At 40.5% G+C, this 17,366-nt stretch overlaps 1 long non-coding RNA gene across 1 annotated transcript; it reads right to left on the reverse strand.

The window, feature by feature from the left end:
• Positions 1-14,474: 14,474 nt before the first annotated feature.
• On the reverse strand, positions 14,475-15,201 carry LOC143854176 (uncharacterized). Its single transcript, XR_013237446.1, has 3 exons — positions 14,908-15,201; positions 14,760-14,805; positions 14,475-14,598 (listed from the first exon to the last, which is right to left on the reverse strand). It is a non-coding gene; the product is annotated as an uncharacterized LOC143854176 (long non-coding RNA).
• Positions 15,202-17,366: the final 2,165 nt, after the last annotated feature.

Raw genomic sequence — 17,366 nt, forward strand, 5'->3', positions numbered from 1 at the left:
TACAATCTAGCCTCAGATACTATTTTCTTTCGGATACCAGGTCACTTTGCTTAGTATGTCGCGACGGATAGAATGTTGCCTCGGATATAAAGCCGCCTCGAATACAATGTAGCGTCGGCTATTATGTTGCCTTCGGCTACAATGTCGGCTTCGGATAGATTGTCGCCTCGGATACAATGATGCCTTCGGATAGAAGGTTACTTCGGATATTATGTCGCCGTTGGATACAATGTCGCCTGGGATAAAATGATGGCTCGAATATAAAGTCACCTCAGTACAATGTTGCCCCTCGGCGACATTGTCGCTTCAGATAGTATGTTGCCTTTGGATATAATGTCGCCTCGGATACAATGTAGCCTCATATACTATTTTGCTTTCGGATTCAAATTTGCTTCGAATACAATGTCGCCTTTGGCTACAATGTCGCTTCGGGTACTATGTTGCCTTCGGCTACAATGTCGCCTCGGATACAATATTGCCTCAGATACTATTTTGCCTTCGGATACTATGTCGCCTTCGGATAATATATCGCCTTGGATAAAATGTTGCCTTGAATATAAAGTCACCTCGGATACAATATTGCCTTCGGCTACAATGTCACTTTAGATACTACGTTGCCTTCGGATATAATGTCGCCTCGGATACAATGTAACCTCAGATACTATTTTGCTTTCGGATATAAATTTACTTCGGATACAATGTTGCATCGGATATAAATTCGCTTCGGATACAATGTTGCATCGGATATAAAGTCGCCTCAGGTACAATGTAGCCTCGGTTAATATGCTCGCTCCGGGTACAATGTCGCTTCGGATAGTACACTACCTTCGGATATAATGTTGCCTCGGATACAATGTAGTCTCGTAGCTATTTTGCTTTCAGATACATGGTCGCTTCGGATACATTGTCGCCTCAGATATAAAGTCGTCTCGGATACAATGTAGCCCTTCGGCTCCAATGTCGCTTCGGATACCATATTGCCTTCGGATATAATGTCGCCTCGGATACAATGTAGCCTCGCATACTATTTTGCTTTCGGATACTCTGTCGTCGTCGCATACAATGTCGCATCGGATACAATGTTGCCTCAGATATAAAGTTGCCTCGATTCCTATGTTTCCTTCGGCTACAATGTCACTCTGGATACTATGTTGCCTTCGTATATAATGTCGCCTCAGACAAAATGTAGCCTCGGATACTATTTTCTTTCGGATAGAAGGTCGCTTTGGATACAATGTCGCCTTAGATATAATGTTGCCTCGGTTATAAACTCGCCTCGGTTACAATGTAGCCTCGGATACTATGTTGCATTCGTCTACATTGTCGCTTCGGATACTACGATGCCTTCGGATATAATGCCCCCTTGGTAAAATGTAGCCTTGGATACTATTTTGCTTTCCGATACAAGGTCGGTTGTGTACTATGTCGCATTCAGATACAATATCGCCTCGGATACAATGTTGCCCTTCGGCTATAATGTCGGATCGGATACTATGTTACCTTCAGATATAATGTCGCCTCGTATACAATCTAGCCTCGGATACAGGTCACTTTGGTTACTATGTCGCCGTCGTATACATTGTCGCGTCGGATACAATGTTGCCTCGGATATAAAGTCGCCTCGAATACAATGTAGCCTCGGGTATTATGTTGCCTTCGGCGACAATGTCGCTTCGGATACTATATTGCCTTCGAATAAAATGTCGCCTTGGATACAATGTTGCCTCGAATATAAAGTCGCCTTGGATACAATGTAGCCTCGGATACTATGTTGACCTCGGCTAAAATGTCAATTCGGATACTATGTTGGCTTCAGATATAATGTCGCCTGGGATACAATGTAGCCTCAGATATTGTTTTGCTTTCGAATACAAGGTCGCTACGGATACTATGTCGCCTTCGGATACAATGTTGCCTCGGATATAAAGTCGACGTAGATACAATATTACCTCAGATACTATATTGCCTTCGGGTACAACGTCGCTACGGATATAATGTCGCTACAGATACAATGTAGCCTCGGATACTATTTCTCCTCCGATACACTGTTGCGTCGGATACAATGTTGCCTCGGATACAATGTTGCCTTCGGATACAGTGTCGCATCGGATACTATGTTGCCATCAGATATAATGTTGCCTCGGATACAATATAGCCTCGGATACTATTTCTTTCGGATACAAAGTCGTTTCGGATACTATGTCACCTTCGGACACAATGTCGCCTTGGCCAAGGTTTTAAATCTCGGTTTCGGTTTCGGTTTCGGATTCGGTCGTTATGAAGTTTCGAATGAAATCTTGTAAAAATTTCACCCTTCACCGAAACGTTTCACCAAAATTTTCGAAATTTCACCGAAACGTTTCGGCGAAGTTTAGTACTTTTCTGATTCACTAAGAATTTTGTTTCGTTTTCCACCGAAATCGAAAGATTTCGGTCGAAACAAAACGTTTCGGCCGAAATTTAAAACCATGGCCTCGGCGATAATGTTGCCTCGGATATAAATTGCCTCAAGTACAATATAGCCTTGGGTACTATGTTGCCTTCTGTACAATGTTGCATTAGATATTATGTTGAAATCGTATATAATTACGTCTCGGATACTATTTTATTTCGGATAAAAGGTCGCTTCGGATACAATGTCACATTCGGATACAATGTCGCCTTGGATATAATGTTGCTTCTGTTATAAAGTCGCCTCAGATACAATGTGGCCTCAGATATTATGTTGCCTTCGGCTACAATGTCCCTTCGGAAACTATGTTGCCTCTGATACAATATAGGAATTCTATTTTCTTTCGGATACAAAGTCGCTTTGGATACTATGTCGCCTCGGATACAATGTTGCCTCGGATATAAAGTCGCCTCGAATACAATCTAACCTTGGATACTATGTTGCCTTTGGCTACAATGTTGCTTCGGATACTATGTTTCCTTCGAATATAATGTCGCCTCGGATACACTTTTGCCTCGGTTACGATGTTGCCTTCGGCTACAATGTCGCATCGGATACTATGTTGCCATCGGATATAATGTCACCTCGAACAGAATGTAGCCTCGGATACTATTTCTTTCGAATACAAGGTTGCTTCGGATACAATGTCGCTTTGGATACAATCTATTCTCGGATATAAAGTTGCCTCGGGTACTATGTTGCCTTCGGCTACAATGTCGCATCGGATACTATTTCGCCTTCGAATACAAGGTCGCTTCAGATACTATTTCGCCTTCAGATACAATGTCGCCTCAGATACAATGTTGCTTCGGATATAAAGTTGCCTCATATGCAATGTAGCCTCGGATACTATGTTGCCTTCGGCTACAATGTCGCTTCGGATACTGTGTTTCCTTCGGCTACAATGTCGCCTCGGATTCAATGTTGCCTCGGATACTATTTTGCCCTCGGATACTATGTCGCCTTCGGATACAATGTTGCCTCGAATATAAAGTCACCTCGGATACAATATTGACCTTCGGCTACAATGTTGCTTCAGATACTACGTTGCCTTCGGATATAATGTCGCCTCGGATACAATGTAACCTCGGATATTATTTTGCTTTCGGATACAAATTCGCTTCGGATACAATGTCGCCTTGGATAAAATGTTGCATCGGATATAAAGTCGCCTCAAGTACAATGTAGCCTCGGGTACTATGCTCCCTCCGGGTACAATGTAGCTTCGGATAGTATACTGCCTTCGGATATAATGTTGCCTCGGATACAATGTAGTCTCGTAACTATTTTGCTTTTGGATACAAGGTCGCTTCGGATAATTTGTCGCCTTCGGATACAATGTCGCCTCAGATATAAAGTCGCCTAGGATACAATGTAGCCCTTTGGCTCTAATGTCACTTCGGATACTGCGTTGCCTTTGGATATAATGTCCCCCCGGGTACAATGTAGCCTCGGATACTATTTTGCTTTCCGATACAAGGTCGGTTCGGATACTATGTCGCATTCAGATACAATTTCGCCTCGGATATAAAATCACCTCGGATACAATGTTGCCTTTCGGCTATAATGTCGGATCAGATACTATGTTACCTTCGGATATAATGTCGCCTCGTATACAATCTAGCCTCGGATACTATTTTCTTTCGGATAGAAGGTTGCTTCGGATAGAAGGTTGCTTCGGATACTATGTCGCCTTCGGATACAATGTCGCCTTGGATAAAATGTTGCCTCGATTAGAAAGTCACCTCAGTACAATGTTGCCCTCCGGCGACATTGTCGCTTGAGATAGTACGTTGCCTTCAGATATAATGTCACCTCGGATACAATGTCGCGTCGGATAAAAAGTTGCCTCTAATATAAAGTCGCCTCGAATACAATGTAGTTTCGGGTATTATGTTGCCTCCGGCTACAATGTCGATTCGGATACTATATTACCTTCGGATATAATGTCGCCTCGGATACAATGTTGCATCGAATATAAAGTCGCCTTGGATACAATGTAGCCTCGGATACTATGTTGATTTCGGCTATAATGTCGCTTCGGATACTATGTTGGCATCGGATATAATGTCGCCTTGGATACAATGTAGCCTCGGATACAATGTTGCCTTCGGATATAATGTCGCCTTGGATATAATGTCGCCTTGGATACAATGTAGCCTCGAATACAATGTAGCCTCGGAGCCAAGGTCGCTACGGATACTATGTTGCCTTCGGATACAATGTTGTCTCAGATACATTGTGGCCTCGGATATAAAGTCGCCTTGGATACAATGTTGCCTCGGATATAAAGTCGCCTTAGATACAATGTTGCCTCGGATACTATGTTGCCTTCGGGTACAACGTCGCTTCGGATATAATGTTGCTACATATACAATGTAGCCTCGGATACTATTTTTCATCGGATACATTGTTGCGTCCTATACAATGTAGCCTCAGATACAATGTTGCCATCGGCTACAATGTCGCATCGGATACTATATAGCCATCGGATATAATATCGCCTCGGATACAATGTAGCCTCGGATAATATTTCTTTCGGATGCAAAATCGCTTCGGATACTATGTCACCTACGGATACAGTATCGCCTCGGCCACAATGTTGCCTCGAGTATAAAGTTGCGTCGGATACAATATAGACTTGGATACTATGTTGCCTTCGGCTACAATGTCGCATAGGATATAATGTAGCCTCTGATACCATGTACCCTCGGATACTATTTTATTTCGGATAAATGGTCACTTCGGATACAATGTCACATTCGGATACAATCTCGCCTTGGATATAATGTTGCCTCTGTTATAAAGTCGCCTCAAATACAATATAGCCTCGGATATTATGTTGCCTTCGGCTACAATGTCCCTTCGAAAACTATGTTGCCTTCGAATATAATGTCGCCTCTGATACAATATAGGAATACTATTTTCTTTCGGATACAAAGTAGCCTACGGATACAATTTATCCTCGGATATAAAGCTGCCTCGAGTACTATGTTGCCTTTGGCTACAATGTCGCATCGGATACTATGTAGCCATCAGATACTATTTCATTCGGATACAAGGTCGCTTCAGATACTTTTTCGCCTTCGGATACAAGGTCGCGTCAGATAATATTTCGCCTTTAGATACAATGTCGCCTCGGATACAATGTTGCTTCGGATATAAAGTTGTCTCGTATACAATGTAGTCTCGGATACTATGTCGCCTTCGGCTACAATGTCGCTTCGGATACTATGTTGCCTTCGGCTACAATGTCGCCTCGGATACAATGTTGCCTCGGATACTACTTTGCCTTCGGATACTATGTTGCCTTCGGATACAATATCGCCTTGGATAAAATGTTGCCTCGAATATAAAGTCACCTCGTATACAATATTGCCCTCTGGCTACAATGTCGCTTCATATACTACATTGCCTTCTGGATACAATATCGCATCGGCTACAATGTTGCCTCGAATATAAAGTTGCCTCGGATACATTATTGCCTTGGATACTATGTTGCCTTCGGCTACAATGTCGCATCGGATATAATGTAGCCTCTGATACCATATAGCCTCGTATACTATTTTATTTCAGATAAATGGTCGCTTCGGATAAAATGGCACATTCGGATACAATGTTGCCTTGGATATAATGTTGCCTCTGTTATAAAGTCGCCTTACATACAATGTAGCCTCGGATATTATGTTGCCTTCGGGTACAATGTCCCTTCGGAAACTATGTTGCCTTCGAATATAATGTCGCCTCTGATACAATATAGGAATACTATTTTCTTTCCGATACAAAGTCGCTTTGGATACTATATCGCCTCGGATACAATGTTGCCTCGGATATAAAGTCGCATCGAATACAATCTAACCTTGGATACTATTTTGCCTTTCGCTACAATGTTGCTTCGGAAACTATGCTGCCTTCGAATATAATGTCTCCTCGGATACACTGTTGCCTCGGATATGATTTTGCCTTCGGCTACAATGTCGCATTGGATACTATGTTGCCATCGGATATAATGTCGCCTCGGACACAATGTAGCCTCGGATACTATTTCTTTCGGATGCAAGGTTGATTCGGATACAATGTCGCTTCGGATACAATCTATCCTCGGATATAAAGCTGCCTCAGGTACTAGGTTGCCTTCGGCTACAATGTCGCATCGGATACTCTTTCATTCGGATACAAGGTCGCTTCGGATACTATTTCGCCTTCGGATACAAGGTCGCTTCAGATACTATTTCGCCTTCAAATACAATGTAGCCTCGGATACAATGCTGCTTCGGATATAAACTTGCCTCGTATACAATGTAGCCTCGGATACTATATTGCCATCGGCAACAATGTCGCTTCGGATACTATGTTGCCTTCGGCTACAATGTCGCCTTGGATACAATGTTGCCTCGGATACTATTTTGCCTTCGGATACTATTTTGCCTTCGGATACTATGTCACCTTCGGATACAATATCGCCTTGGATAGAATGTTGCCTCGAATATAAAGTCACCTCGGGTATAATATTGCCCTTCGGCTACAATGTCGCTTTAGATACAATATTGCCTTCGGATATTATGTCGCCTCGGATACAATGTAACCTCAGATACTATTTTCATTTCGGATACAAATTCTCTTCGGATACAATGTTGCCTTGGATACAATATTGCATCGGATATAAAGTCGCCTCAGGTACAATGCAGCCTCGGGTACTATGCTCCCTCCGGGTACAATGTAGCTTCGGATAGTATATTGCCTTGGGATATAATGTTGCCTCAGATACAATGTAGTCTCGTAACTATTTTGCTTTCGGATACAAGGTCGCTTCGGATACTTTGTCGCCTTCGGATATAAAGTCGCCTCGAATACAATCTAGCCCTTCGGCTCCATTGTCGCTTAGGATACTATATTGCCTTCGGATATAATGTCGCCTCGGATACGATGTAGCCTCGCATACTATTTTGCTTTCGGATACTAGTTTGCTTCGGATACTCTGTCGTTGTCGCATACAATGTCGCATCGGATACAATGTTGCCACGGATATAAAGGCGTCTCTGATACAATGTAGCCTCGTTTATTATGTTTCCTTCGGCTACAATGTCATTTCGGATACTATGTTACCTTCGTATATAATGTCGCCTCAGACACAATGTAGCCTCGGATACTATTTTCTTTCGGATAGAAGGTTGCTTTGGATACAATGTCGCCTCAGATATAATGCCTCGGTTATAAACTCCCCTCGGATATAATGTAGCTTCGGATACTATGTTGCATTCGGCTACAATGTCACTTCGGATACTACGTTATCTTCGGATATAATGTCCTCTCGGGTATAATGAAGCCTCGGATACTATTTTGTGTTTGGATACAAAGTCGGTTCGAATACTATGTCGCATTCAAATACAATATCGTCTCGTATATAAAGTCACCTCGGATACAATGTTGCCCTTCGGCAATAATGTCGGATCGGACACTATGTTACCTTTGGATATAATGTTGCCTCGTATACAATCTAGCCTCAGATACTATTTTCTTTCGGATACCAGGTCACTTTGGTTAGTATGTCGCGACGGATAGAATGTTGCCTCGGATATAAAGCCGCCTCGAATACAATGTAGCGCCGGCTATTATGTTGCCTTCGGCTACAATGTCGCGTCAGATACTATGTCGCCTTCGGATAGATTGTCGCCTCGGATACAATGATGCCTTCGGATAGAAGGTTGCTTCGGATATTATGTCGTCATCGGATACAATGTCGCCTTGGATAAAATGATGGCTCGAATATAAAGTCACCTCAGTACAATGTTGCCCCTCGGCGACATTGTCGCTTCAGATAGTATGTTGCCTTTGGATATAATGTCGCCTCGGATACAATGTAGCCTCATATACTATTTTGCTTTCGGATTCAAATTTGCTTCGGATATAATGTCGCATTCGGCTACAATGTCGCTTCGGGTACTATGTTGCCTTCGGCTACAATGTCGCCTCGGATACAATATTGCCTCAGATACTATTTTGCCTTCGGATACTATGTCGCCTTCGGATAATATATCGCCTTGGATAAAATGTTGCCTTGAATATAAAGTCACCTCGGATACAATGTCGCTTTAGATACTACGTTGCCTTCGGATATAATGTCGCCTCGGATACAATGTAACCTCAGATACTATTTTGCTTTCGGATATAAATTCGCTTCGGATACAATGTTGCATCGGATATAAAGTCGCCTCAGGTACAATGTCGCTTCGGATAGTACACTGCCTTCGGATATAATGTTGCCTCTGATACAATGTAGTCCCGTAGCTATTTTGCTTTCAGATACATGGTCGCTTCGGATATATTGTCGCCTCAGATATAAAGTCGTCTCGGATACAATGTAGCCCTTCGGCTCCAATGTCGCTTCGAATACCATATTACCTTCGGATATAATGTCGCCTCGGATACAATGTAGCCTCGCATACTATTTTGCTTTCGGATACTCTGTCGTCGTTGCATACAATGTCGCATCGGATACAATGTTGCCTCGGATATAAAGTTGCCTCGATTCCTATGTTTCCTTCGGCTACAATGTCACTTTGGATACTATGTTGCCTTCGTATATAATGTCGCCTCAGACAAAATGTAGCCTCGGATACTATTTTCTTTCGGATAGAAGGTCGCTTTGGATACAATGTCGCCTTAGATATAATGTTGCCTCGGTTATAAACTCGCCTCGGTTACAATGTAGCCTCGGATACTAAGTTGCATTCGGCTACATTGTCGCTTCAGATACTACGATGCCTTCGGATATAATGCCCCCTTGGTAAAATGTAGTCTTGGATACTATTTTGCTTTCCGATACAAGGTCGGTTGTGTACTATGTCGCATTCAGATACAATATCGCCTCGAATACAATGTTGCCCTTCGGCTATAATGTCGGATCGGATACTATGTTACCTTCAGATATAATGTCGCCTCGTATACAATCTAACCTCGGATACAGGTCACTTTGGTTACTATGTCGCCGTCGTATACAATGTCGCGTCGGATACAATGTTGCCTCGGATATAAAGCCGCCTCGAATACAATGTAGCCTCGGGTATTATGTTGCCTTCGGCGACAATGTTGCCTTCGGCGACAATGTCGCTTCGGATACTATATTGCCTTCGAATAAAATGTCACCTTGGATACAATGTTGCCTCGAATATAAAGTCGCCTTGGATACAATGTAGCCTCGGATACTATGTTGACCTCGGCTAAAATGTCAATTCGGATACTATGTTGGCTTCAGATATAATGTCGCCTGAGATACAATGTAGCCTCAGATATTCTTTTGCTTTCGGATACTATGTCGCCTTCGGATACAATGTTGCCTCGGATATAAAGTCGACGTAGATACAATATTACCTCAGATAGTATGTTGCCTTCGGGTACAACGTCGCTACGGATATAATGTCGCCACAGATACAATGTAGCCTCGGATACTATTTCTCCTCCGATACACTGTTGCGTCGGATACAATGTTGCCTCGGATACAATGTTGCCTTCGGATACAGTGTCGCATCGGATACTATGTTGCCATCAGATATAATGTTGCCTCGGATACAATATAGCCTCGGATACAAAGTCGCTTCGGATACTATGTCACCTTCGGACACAATGTCGCCTTGGCCAAGGTTTTAAATCTCGGTTTCGGTTTCGATTTCGGATTCGGTCGTTATGAAGTTTCGAACGAAATCCTGTAAAAATTTCACCCTTCAACGAAACGTTTCACCGAAATTTTCAAAATTTCACCGAAACGTTTTGGCGAAGTTTAGTACTTTTCTGACTCACTAAGAATTTTGTTTCGTTTTCAACCGAAACCGAAATATTTCGGTCGAAACAAAACATTTCGGCCGAAATTTAAAACCATGGCCTCGGCGATAATGTTGCCTCGGATATAAATTGCCTCAGGTACAATATAGCCTTGGGTACTATGTTGCCTTCTATACAATGTCGCATTAGATACTATGTTGAAATCGTATATAATTACATCTCGGATACTATTTTATTTCGGATAAAAGGTCGCTTCGGATACAATGTCACATTCGGATACAATGTCGCCTTGGATATAATGTTGCCTCTGTTATAAAGTCGCCTCAGATACAATGTGGCCTCAGATATTATGTTGCCTTTGGCTACAATGTCCCATTCGGAAACTATGTTGCCTCTGATACAATATAGGAATTCTATTTTCTTTCGGATACAAAGTCGCTTTGGATACTATGTCGCCTCGGATACAATGTTGCCTCGGATATAAAGTCGCCTCGAATACAATCTAACCTTGGATACTATGTTGCCTTTGGCTACAATGTTGCTTCGGATACTATGTTGCCTTCGAATATAATGTCGCCTCGGATACACTGTTGCCTCGGTTACGATGTTGCCTTCGGCTACAATGTCGCATCGGATACTATGTTGCCATCGGATATAATGTCACCTCGAACAGAATGTAGCCTCGAATACTATTTCTTTCGAATACAAGGTTGCTTCGGATTCTACGTCGCCTACGGATACAATGTCGCTTTGGATACAATCTATCCTCGGATATAAAGTTGCCTCGGGTACTATGTTGCCTTCGCTACAATGTCGCATCGGATACTATTTCGCCTTCGGATACAAGGTCGCTTCAGATACTATTTCGCCTTCAGATACAATGTCGCCTCAGATACAATGTTGCTTCGGATATAAAGTTGTCTCGTATGCAATGTAGCCTCGGATACTATGTTGCCTTCGGCTACAATGTCGCTTCGGATACTGTGTTTCCTTCGGCTACAATGTCGCCTCGGATTCAATGTTGCCTCGGATACTGCCTTCGGATAATATGTCGCCTTCGGATACAATGTTGCCTCGAATATAAAGTCACCTCGGATACAATATTGCCCTTCGGCTACAATGTTGCTTCAGATACTACGTTGCCTTCGGATATAATGTCGCCTCGGATACAATGTAACCTCAGATACTATTTTGCTTTCGGATACAAATTCGCTTCGGATACAATGTCGCCTTGGATAAAATGTTGCATCGGATATAAAGTCGCCTCAGGTACAATTTAGCCTCGGGTACTATGCTCCCTCTGGGTACAATGTAGCTTCGGATAGTATACTGCCTTAGGATATAATGTTGCCTCGGATACAATGTAGTCCCGTAACTATTTTGCTTTCGGATACAAGGTCGCTTCGGATAATTTGTCGCCTTCGAATACAATGTCGCCTCAGATATAAAGTCGCCTCGGATACAATGTAGCCCTTCGGCTCTAATGTCACTTCAGATACTACGTTGCCTTTGGATATAATGTCCCCCCGGGTACAATGTAGCCTCGGATACTATTTTGCTTTCCGATACAAGGTCGGTTCGGATACTATGTCGCATTCAGATATAATATCGCCTCGGATATAAAGTCACCTCGGATACAATGTTGCCTTTCGGCTATAATGTCGGATCGGATACTATGTTACCTTCGGATATAATGTCGCCTCGTATACAATCTAGCCTCGGATACTATTTTCTTTCGGATACCAGGTCACTTTGGTTACTATGTCGCCATCGTATACATTTGTCGCGTCGGATACAATGTTGCCTCGGATATAAAGCCGCCTCGAATACATTGTAGCCTCGGGTATTATGTTGCCTTTGGCTACAATGTCGCGTCAGATACTATGTCGCCTTCGGATATAATGTCGCCTCGGATACAATGATGCCTTCGGATAGAAGGTCGCTTCGGATACTATGTCGCCTTCGGATACAATGTCGCCTTGGATACTATGTTGCCTTCGGCTACAATGTCGTCTCGGATACTAAGTTGGCTTCGGATATAATGTCGCCTCGAAAACGATGTAGCCTCGGATACTAGTTCACTTCGGATACTGTCGCTGTCGCATACAATGTCGCATCGGATACAATGTTGCCTCGGATATAAAGTCGCCTCTGATATAATGTAGCCTCGGTTACTATGTTTCCTTTGGCTATAATGTCGCTTCGGATACTATGTTGCCTTGAGATATAATGGCGCCTCAGATACAATGTAGCCTCGTATACTATTTTCTTTCGGATAGAAGGTTGCTTTGGATGCAATGTCACCTCAGATACAATGTAGCCTCGTATACTATTTTCTTTCGGATACAAGGTCGCTTCGGTTACTTTGTCGCCTTCGGATACAATGTCGCGTCGGATACAATGTTGCCTCGGATATAAAGTCGCCTCGAATACAATGTAGTCTCAAGTATTATGTTGCCTTCAGCTACAATGTCGCTTCGGATACTATATTGCCTTCGGATATAATGTCGCCTCGGATACAATGTTGCCTCGAATATAAAGTAGCCTTGGATACAATGTAGCCTCGGATACTATGTTGACTTCGACTATAATGTCGCTTCGGATACTATCTTGGCTTCGGATATAATGTCGCCTCGGATACAATGTAGCCTCTGATACTATTTTGCTTTCAGAGCCAGGGTCGCTACGGATACTATGTTGCCTTTGGATATAAAGTCGCCTTGGATACAATGTTGCCTCGGATATAAAGTCGCCTTGGATACAATGTTGCCTCGGATACCGTGTTGCCTTCGTGTACAACGTCGCTTCGGATATAATGTCGCTACAAATACAATGTAGCCTCGGATACTATTTTTCATCGGATACATTGTTGCGTCCTATACAATGTAGCCTCATATACAATGTTCTAAAAAAATGCCTACAATCCAAACAGGGCCTTAGTCAATTTACTGAAGCATATGCCTGATTTTAGATGTACAAAGGGTATTTAAACCGGTGACTCATTTGCTAAAACTACAAAACATAAATATATGCTTAGCAACCAAAGTAAGATTGACCCAAATGAAGTTTCCACATGATGTCGCAGATGGGGGTGCGCAGAGATTATAGAATATTTAGAGGGGTATCATTATAAATCGAAGGTCCCTCTAATTAAAATATGAACTGCTATGGTTGAAACCCAAGATCGCGCTAATTTTAGTAGAATTAACTTTCTATATAGGAAATCGTACGTGATGGGTCGTTTTATTCCCACAATTAGCAATTAGAAAATCTATAGATGTTTATCATTATACTTAAAACACATCTGCAAAACCAGTTAGGGAAATGATATTATGTTTGATATGCTTCGGAGTGTTGTAGCTGAAAAATAAAAAATCTTAGAAATAAAATACACATTTATAAGAAACATAATAAACGATGTGAACCTACAAACTGTTAAACTGTGTGGACTATGATTTACCTGAAATAGTGCTGATGCTAAAGATACTAAAGTCTAATTGATATAAACTAAATGGACAGGCTCCTCGATAGGACACACCATCCCTCACCAAAGATTCTATCAAAACCATACCAACTTCGAGATATCTAGAGACCCAAGAATAGCATATGTGAGTGGTGGCACAAAGATTGAATCTGCACAAAACCAATTCTGACAAAAAAATTACAAAATTGGTCCATAACAAAGATCATCATTGGAAGAAACAGTAAATAGAATGAGGACAGTAGGGTCCAATAATGGCATTCAATTAAAAAACCTAAAAAGTCCCAAAAATATGGCAAGAACTAACCCAGAAAACCCCGAAGCGAAGATTAAAGAGGAAATATCACAATTAATAAAAGAACCCCAAAAAAGGAGATTCAGAGAATAATAGCCACTAAAAGATACTTTAGATGCACATTCAAGGGTTTTGATATCTTTCTTCAAGGGCTTGAAGACTTCAGCCTGAAATGTAGGAACTTTAGGAGCTTTTCCTTCTCTCTCAGCTTCCTTAGAAACTTGAAAATTAGGTGGCTTAGAGAAAACTACAAGAACAAATATCTGCATATGAAATTAAAGAATAAACAATCAATTAGAGAATAAAACCAAATGAAACTAAACTAAAGAATAAAAACAAATGAAAATACCAAACAGTAGAAAATTGTTTTTGATTTTGTGAAATAATGTAACAATCTTCAGGGATATACCAAAAAAGAACAAAAATCAGTAGGATTGAAAAGAGAATTTAAAGAAGAAAAAGCTAACCTCTTTTAAAGCCAAAATAAAAGCTGTTGAAGAGCAGGAACCCATCTCCCAATTATAGCCAACTACAAGATCTCATCTCTAACTTACCCACTACTAATGATTGAAGAACAACCATTGATTAATTCTGACAGTTGGAAAATAAAAAAGTTAGATACAGAATAGCAAACCCTAGAACAACCCACCTAGAATCCCTTCATCATTTTCCCATAAAGAAACAAAAATAACAAAATAATAAGAAAAACCCAGATAGTAAAAAAGCGAAAAAGCAGGGGGGAAAGAGACTACCTCTATGTCTATCCGAAAGCCTCTTCATCTCCATCTTCTAGGATTTCTACAGAAAATAATATACATGTCAATAGCACATCTCATGAGTGGTAGAAGATAACTTTGAGAATGACAGAAATGGGAAAAAAAGAGAACAAAAAAAAGCCACCAAGAACCAAACAAATTCTTCTCCTGATTCTTCTCTTTTTCTCTCTTTTTCTTGATGTCTTTTGAGAATAAGAAAATAGACCTCTCGGAAAGAGAATTTCTGGTGATAGGATTTGAAGAAGAACTTCCAAAAGGGAGAGCGGACTTGGTATTATGGTTCCTGGGGATAGATGGAAGAGAGCGAAGGACATGCATTCCGTTAAGTCGAGAAAGGGCTAAAAAATCTCAAAAATATCTCAGACAGAAGACACGTAGTACGGATAGAGATAAATAAATTACGGAGGGACGGTCTTGCCCATCCATATAGGCATAGTGGCATGCATCAGGTAAGTGTTAAACCGTAGAAATGTTGAACTATAATGTGTTAAATGGACAGAATCTACAAATAAATCAAAAAAATTAGTGCTTTTCTCTCCTGCTAGTAAGAGGAGGCCAACATGTGTCGATGAACAGTAAAAAACCCTTCTAGCTTATTATAGTAGATACTAGTAAGAAATCCCGTGCAATGCACAGGTAATATTAAATAACCGCAAGTGCACAGATCGTGTAAATACGGGTCGAACTCAGGGAAGAGCTTATTGTGATTTCTACGCTTATACTACTTAGAAAATAAACTTATGATATATTATTGCCTAGAATGGTCTCAGGATTTTCGTGGACTACAACCTCGGATCCAACAATATATTTACATTTATAAACTAAATAGACAAGGATCGAAAACAATAAAGAAACGATTACAACTTTTAATCCTTATATTTAGGCAAAGTAAACCAATAAAGATTTTTATTAATTAATTGTCTAATCTAATTAGAAAATAAAAATCTAAAATCTAAATTGATTGGAAAAACTACTAAAGTGAATTGAAATTTTATTGGAAAAGTAATTGAAAATCTAATTAAAACTTTAATTCGATTAAAATATTACTTAGAGTTAGAATCCACCATGGTTTTGGATTGGATTATTAATCAAACCAATTTTTGATTGTATTGAATCGCATAATTGATAGTTAAGTCTATGAGAGATAAGATCAAAGAACGTTATTTCCCATGAGTAATTTATCAACTATACTATTCAATTTTATTGAATATATAAGTATTTATAGTGTTTATCGGCAATTACTCATGCGAAAGGGAAAAGCCAATGGCATGAGTGATTGGGATCCAACAATTATAAATCCTTATATATGTTATTTTTTTACTCCAATGAATTTAATCAAAAACCTTTCTCCTTCCCCATGGTTTCACCTAAACCCTAAGTAGGTTGGATTTAGTTAAGCATAGAGAAGGGGAAAGAAGCAAAAATAGATAAGATAGAGAAGAGAATTGCCATTAAAGAACTTAGAAAGGAAAATAAACAAAGAGAACTCTTCTTTAATTGAACTTGAAAACAAAAATACATCACATTGAAATTGAAATAAAAGATAAAATAAAGAAAACTTATTCTTTTTCTCCTTCAATGGTTGAATCATTGTCCTCCTTCAAGCCTTGATCTCGCCTTGGATTGAATCTTGAATAGTTGGATCAAAGAGAGAAAGGGATTCATCTTGTCGATACGAGTCCAACGGATCCGACCACACGCGAATCAGAGCTAAAACGAAGAAGTTATGGTCCGTTGAAGTTTTTAAAAAATAAAATAAAAAACTGCGAAGACGCGACGAGGCTAAAAATTCAAGAAGATGGAAGAGAGTTCAAGAGAAATAGATATAGAGGATTTTCGGTGAAAATGATTACTAAATTAAGGGATTGAAAAAGATGTAAGGTGGAGATTAAAAAGCTAATCTTAGGAAACAAATGAAATGATAAGATTAAGGCTTGATGGGCTTTCTATATCTCTTCTAAAAGAAACATGGGTTACTTTCTTATTTTTCCTCTTTCCAAAGTTGTGTATAAAACCTTCCAATTATATCCTCAAGCAACTTTCTAAATGTTAGAAAGAAAATAATGGAAAGTTTCCAAGTTAAGGGATATGTGCATGAAACGACCAAATTGTCTCTATCCTTCGAATAAATTACAACCATGCCACATTAATTTGCAAATGGCTACTCTACCCATCCATGTAATAAACACAAACAATTATATTTGCCTCTCCCCTCTTGATTTCCAAGGAACGATCCAAGCCATCCAATTGACGGTCCACTATGTAAATTAATTGCACCCATAAACCATTCCAATGAGGTGATCCAAACCGTTGAATTCATGGATCCCAATGTGAATTTCGATCTTACCAATGGTCGCTCCTCTTGAATCATTTTTGTGGGCTGATCTTAGTTCAAATGATGGTCAATAATGTAAAATTATTTGCACCTCACAAATCACCTCCATAAGATGATCTTAACCACACATTTTGTGGGCGTTAGAATAAATTGCTTGTACCCCTCCAAATCATTTTTCAAAGTTATTCCGAACCAACCAATTGATGAACCATAGATGATCTAAACCCTTCAAATGATGGGTCACAATG

This window comes from Tasmannia lanceolata, unplaced genomic scaffold, assembly GCF_043159265.1.
Source record: "Tasmannia lanceolata isolate RefF3 unplaced genomic scaffold, GAP_Taslan_0.1 ptg000020l, whole genome shotgun sequence".
Lineage (NCBI taxonomy): Eukaryota > Viridiplantae > Streptophyta > Magnoliopsida > Canellales > Winteraceae > Tasmannia > Tasmannia lanceolata.